Raw genomic sequence first — 6,000 nt, 5'->3', positions numbered from 1 at the left:
TTGTCAAATGGTTTCCATACAACACCCAGTGCTCATCCCAACAGGTACCCTCCTCAATGCCCATAACCCACTTTCCCCTCCCCCTCAATGCCCATCACCCACTTTCCCCTCCCCCTCCATGCCACATCAACCCTCAGTTTGTTCTCAGTATTTAAGAGTCTCTCAGGGTTTGCCTCCTTCCCTCTCTGTAACTTTTTCCCCCCTTCCCCTCCCCCCTTGTCTTCTGTTGAGTTTCTCAGAATCCACATATGAGTGAAAACATATGGTATCTGTCTTTCTCTGCCTGACTTATTTCACTTAGCATAACACTCTCTAGTTCTATCCACGTTGCTACAAATGGCCGGATTTCATTCTTTCTCATTGCCAAGTAGTATTCCATTGTGTATATAAACCACAGATTTTTTATCCATTCATCAGTTGATGGACATTTAGGCTCTTTCCATAATTTGGCTATTGTTGAGAGTGCTGCTATAAACATTGGGGTACAAGTGCCCCTATGCATCAGTACTCCTGTATCCCTTGGGTAAATTCCTAGCAGTGCTATTGCTGGGTCATAGGGTAGGTCTATTTTTAATTTTTTGAGGAATCTCCACACTGTTTTCCAGATACCCTATGTATTTTGATTGGGGCATGTAGTCCATTTATATTTAGTGATTATTGAAAGATATGAACTTAGTGCCACTGTGTTATTTATAAATTTCATGTTTGTTGTGATGGCTCTGGTCCTTTGTAGTCTTTGCTGCTTTGCACTTAACAAGAGTCCCCCTTAGGATCTCTGGCAGGGCTTGTTTAGGGGTCATGAACTCCTTTAGTTATTGTTTGTCTGGGAAAGTCTTCATCTCTCCTTCTGTTCTGAATGACAGCCTTGCTGGATAAAGGATTCTTGGCTGAATATTTTTCCTTTTCAGCACATTGAAGATTTCCTGCCACTCCCTTCTGGCCTGCCAAGTTTCAGTGGACAAGTCTGCTAATACCCTTATGTCTCTACCCTTGTAAGGTTAAGACCTGTTTGTCCCTAGCTGCTTTCAGAATTCTCTCTTTATCTTTGTATTTTGCCAGTTTCACTATGATATGTTGTGGTATAGACCTGTTTTTGTTGATTTTTTTAATGTTTATTATTTTTGAAAGAGAGAGAGACAGAGTGCAAGCGGGGGCAGAGAAAAGAGGGAGACACAGAATCCAAAACAGGCTCCAGGCTTTGAGCTTTCAGCACAGAGCCCAATAATGGGCTTGAACCCACAAACCATGAGATCATGACCTGAGCTGAAGTCGGACCCTTAACCAACTAGTCACTTAGGTGCTCCTGTTTTTGTTGATTGTCAAGGGAGTTCTCTGTGCGTTTTGGACTTGAATGCCTGTTTCCTTCCCAAATTAGGGAAGTTCTCAGTCATAATTTGTTCAAATAAACCGTCTGCCCCTTTCTCTCTACTTTCTTCTTCTGGGACGTCTACAATACGTATATTATTTCATTTCATTGAATCACTTAGCTCTCTAATTCTCCCTTTGTGATCTAGTAATTTCCTTTTCCTCTTTTTTTCAGCTTCATTATTTTCCATAAGTTTATCTTCCACTTGTTCTCATCTCTGCTTCTTCCATCCTATCACTGTATATATCTTATTTTGCATGTTAATTATGGCATTTTTTATTCATTGTGATTAGTTCTTAGGTATTTGATCTCTGCAGCAATAGATTCTCTGTTGTGTCTATGCTTTTTTCAAACCCAGCTATTAGTCTTATGATTTTTATTCTAAATTCTTATTCAGATATATTGTTTATATCTGTTTTGAGCAATACTCTGTGATTTCTTCTTGAGCTCTCTTTTGGAGAGAATTACTCTGTCTTGTGATTTTGGCTAAGTTTCTGTCTTTCACATATTTTAAAAGCTAGTTATGTGTCCTGCACCTGAGAGTACTATTATATTAAAAAGAGGTCATACAGTGTCCAGAGCCTGGCACTTCAGGAAGTGTTCTTGGTGTATGTTGTGTGCACTCTGTTGTTGCATTTTGGCTGCTCCATCCCACTGGTCAGTCCTATGCAGAGCTCCTCCTTGCTTGTGGTGGTGGAGTGTTTGGACCTTCAACCACCTGTGTTTTGATTTGTTTTTTGAAGTAACTCTGGAAAAAAAAAAGGAAAAGTGTGGAGAACCTTGATCCCATAAAAAGAGAAAAATGAAAAGGGAGAAAAGAAGACTAAACAGAGAATCAAAAAACTATGAGGCTGGAATGCCTAGGTGTCTCAGTCAGTGAAGCATCTGAGTTCGGGTCAGGTCATGATCTAATGGTTCATGAGTTCAAGCCTCGCATCGGGCTCTGTGCTGATGGCTGGGAGCCTGGAGCCTGCTAGGGATTCTGTGTCTCCCTCTCTGCCCCTTCCCTGCTCACGCTCTGCTGTCTCTCTCTCTCTCAAAAATTAATAAAAGCATTTAAAAAACTGAGGCTAAATGCAGAGAAAGAAAGGAAAATGAAGAAGGAAAAAGAGAAAAGGTGGAAAAAGAATAGAATAAAAATGCCTGATCAAACAACATATATGTTTTTATGTTTCATATATATATATATATATTGTTTATATGTTTCATATATATATATATAAATATGTATATATAAGAATTGACCAAAAACAAATCAGAAACTATGACCCTGATTCCAAAAGAGAAAAAGAACAACAAAGAATGAAAAACAAAGCAAAACGTTGTCTTTTGGTGCCTGCGACTGGTGCTGTGCTGGTCTGGAGGAGAGGATGCCTGCACTGGGCCAGTCTTCCTCCTGTAGATAAGCATTTGCGAGGCTGGGAGTGGCAGCATTTGGTGTCCTGCTTCCACTGGGATCGCTGAGCTGCTGTGTGAAATCCCACTGTGTTTGTGGGGGCAGGAAAATGGCGATACCCCAATCTCTTCTTTTCCAACTGGGTATATCAACCCACACTGTTTAGGCAGCCCTCACAGAATAGTGAGGGTGGTCAATTTGCCCTTCTCCACAGTTCTGCCTTGCCTTCTAGGCACTCAGCTGGGATTCAAAACCCAAAGTCCTTTTGTTTTTAAACATTTATTCATTCCTGAGAGAGAGAGAGAGAGAGAGAGAGATCCAAAGTGTGAGTGGGGGAGGGGCAGAGAGAGGGAGACAGAATCCCAAGGAGGCTCCAGGCTCAGCTGGCAGTACAGAGTCTGATGCAGAGCTGGAACTCATGAATTCTGAGATCATGACCTGAGCTGAAGTCAGACACTTAAACTGACTGAGCCCTCCAAGTGCCCCCCAAACCCTAAGTCTTAAAGGACCCAGATCAGTGTGGCTCCTCTCTCCTGTTCTAAAGTAGAGTCACTCAGCCCTGCTGATAAAAGGCCATTGGCTCGCACCTGCAAGGTTTTGTTTTGTTTTGTCCTTGAAAGGCAATAAACCCTCTTCCCATATTATTCCTGGAAGGGGACTGTCTCTCCTAGTGTGCCCCTGAGTTCGCTACACTGTGGTATGCACTCCAGGGCAGGATCTCTCCTCCCCAGGAGGGTGCCCCAAGGCTCTTGGCTTCGCGCAAGAGAAAGTTGGGCACTTTCAGAACTTCAGAGTTACAGCTCCTAAGGCTGTTTTCAAAAAAAATATATACTTTCCATATTTTTTGTTCCCTTTTCATGGTTCAGAGAGGTTTTCCTCTTGTGCTAACTTGATGGTGCCCTTTCACAGCCCCTCTCTCTCTCCCTTGTGTCTTTCCACAGAAAGGGTTCCCTCCCATCCATGCCTATGCTGTTTTATCTCCCCCAGTTCACATACATGCACCTCAATCCTGCCAAGCTGTCTCCCTCCAGCTGTGGAGATCTTTCTGTCACTCCACAGATTGATTTCCTGTAATCTGTAATCCAAGTAATCTGACTTCAATACAGCTGTGTTTGAGGGAGGAGGAAAATCCTGGTCCCCCTACTTCTCCACCATCTTAACTCCCTCTCCATAAGAGACTCCTAAAGATAGAGAACAAAATGAGGATTGATGGAGGGAAGTGGGTGGGGGATGGGCTAAATGAGTGGTGGGTATTAAGGAGGCACGTGTTTTGAGGATCACTGGGTCTTATATATAACTGATGAATCAGTAAACTCTACTCCTGAAAAATGTATTATACTGTAAGTTAAGTAGAATTTAAATAAAAATTCAGAAAAAATGATTCACTCATATGTGCAATTTAAGAAGCAAAACAAACTAGCAAAGACATGAGAAAAAAGAGAGAAACAAGGCAAATGAAGAAACAGACTCTTAATTATAGATAACAAACTGATGGTTACCAGAAGGGAGGTGGGTGGGGGTATGGGTTAAATAGATGATGGGGATTAACTCATGGACTTACGATGAGCACTGGGTGTTGTATGGAAGTTTTGAATCACTATGTTGTACACCTGAAACTAATATTACACTGGTATATTACCTGGAATCTAAATAAAGACTTAAAAATGGAAACACATAAAACAAGGTTATATATTAATAGGTTGATGCAAATGATATGACTAGAGCCTTGCAGAAACCCAATCCTGTATTTTCCCTTAGAGCAATGGTCTGTACTTGCTAAATCAGTGTTTGAAGTCATTTCATGGTACATACATAATGATTGTGAATAATGTGAATCCATTGTGTATCCTTTGGAAGTTAATGTTCTTTTTGAAAATTCTCAGTCTGATTTTAGGGCTTTTGTAAGTAATCTGAATTTTCACACTATCTCTTTTAAGGTTATTTTAGTCTTTGATACTCTGAGGTTTACTAAATTGTATCTAAGTGTGGATTACTTTGTATGCATCTGTTTTGGGACTCCGCTTTGTCCTTTCTGAATCTAAAAAAAAATTATTCCTCTCATGAGTTATGGGAGACTCTCAGGCATTATTTCTTTGAATATAACCTTTCCCACATTACCTTTATTGTATGGAACTTCGTGAGATTTCAGATATTAGAACTTTTTATTCTGTTTTCTTCATTTCTAAGCCTCTCTTCCATATTACCATTACTTTTCACTCTACATTCAGATCTATATTTAGTTTGCTAATTCTCTCAGCTCTATCTAATTTTCTTTATCTAGTTTGCTGTATCCCCAGCTGTGAAAAAGGCCCATAATGACCATTACTTTGTCAATTCCTCTTCTTTTAGCTGGCTGATAAGACTTTTCTTTCCCACACTTATGCTAATATTGTAGCCTTCAGGTGTTCTAGCTTTATTCAGAAAGTTCAGTTTAAGCACCTCATCTTGTGTGGGCCCAATGGGGGCTTTGCTTAGGTGCTTACCTACTATTGATGGTATCTTCTTTCACTTTGGTTCTTTCCCCTGATGATTTTACTTTTTTTTCTTTTTTTGCCAGCTAAACTCTGTATTTAAAAAGGCATTTGCAGTTCTTCTAGTATTTCAAGGTGTTTTCCTAAATCTATGGGCTTCCATGTATAGGAAGGGGTTCATGTCTTTTTAGGATGAAGGGGAAAAACGCTTTGTTGCATTAAATTTTCTTTTGTGATGGATCCTCTATATTTTTGGCCAATATTTTATACCATGATCAGTTTTAACTATTGATATTAAATAAAGGTTGGCTATTATAGGCATAGTCTATCTTCAGTTTTTGCAGTTTATAATAAATTTCACGTTTAAGGGAAGCTGAAATCATTCTCTAAAAGCAACAAAGAATATATTAATGAAATGAAATCATCTAAAATAATTGGCTTCTTAATTTAGTTTTAGCTATAGTGATTTTTTTTCAGAGATAATTCTATATGGAAGATGATTGGGTGAATGAAAAATTCATTCTTTTTTTTCTTTATTTCCATCTATATCAGTGATTCAGATTCTCAGCAGGGTTTGGTTTGTTTCCCCTCCCAGGTGACACTTGACAATGGCTGGAGACATTTTTGGTTGTTGCATTTGGGTGTTAGTGTCATATAGTGGCACAGCCCAGGGATGCTGATAAACTTCCTAGAATTCACAGGATGGCCACCACAACAAAATATCAGTCTGATATTATCTGACCTAAAATATCAATTGTGCTTAGGTT

This window comes from Prionailurus viverrinus, chromosome X (assembly GCF_022837055.1).
Source record: "Prionailurus viverrinus isolate Anna chromosome X, UM_Priviv_1.0, whole genome shotgun sequence".
Lineage (NCBI taxonomy): Eukaryota > Metazoa > Chordata > Mammalia > Carnivora > Felidae > Prionailurus > Prionailurus viverrinus.
The sequence above is the reverse complement of the archived record's forward strand: the minus strand, read 5'-3'. Positions refer to the sequence as shown.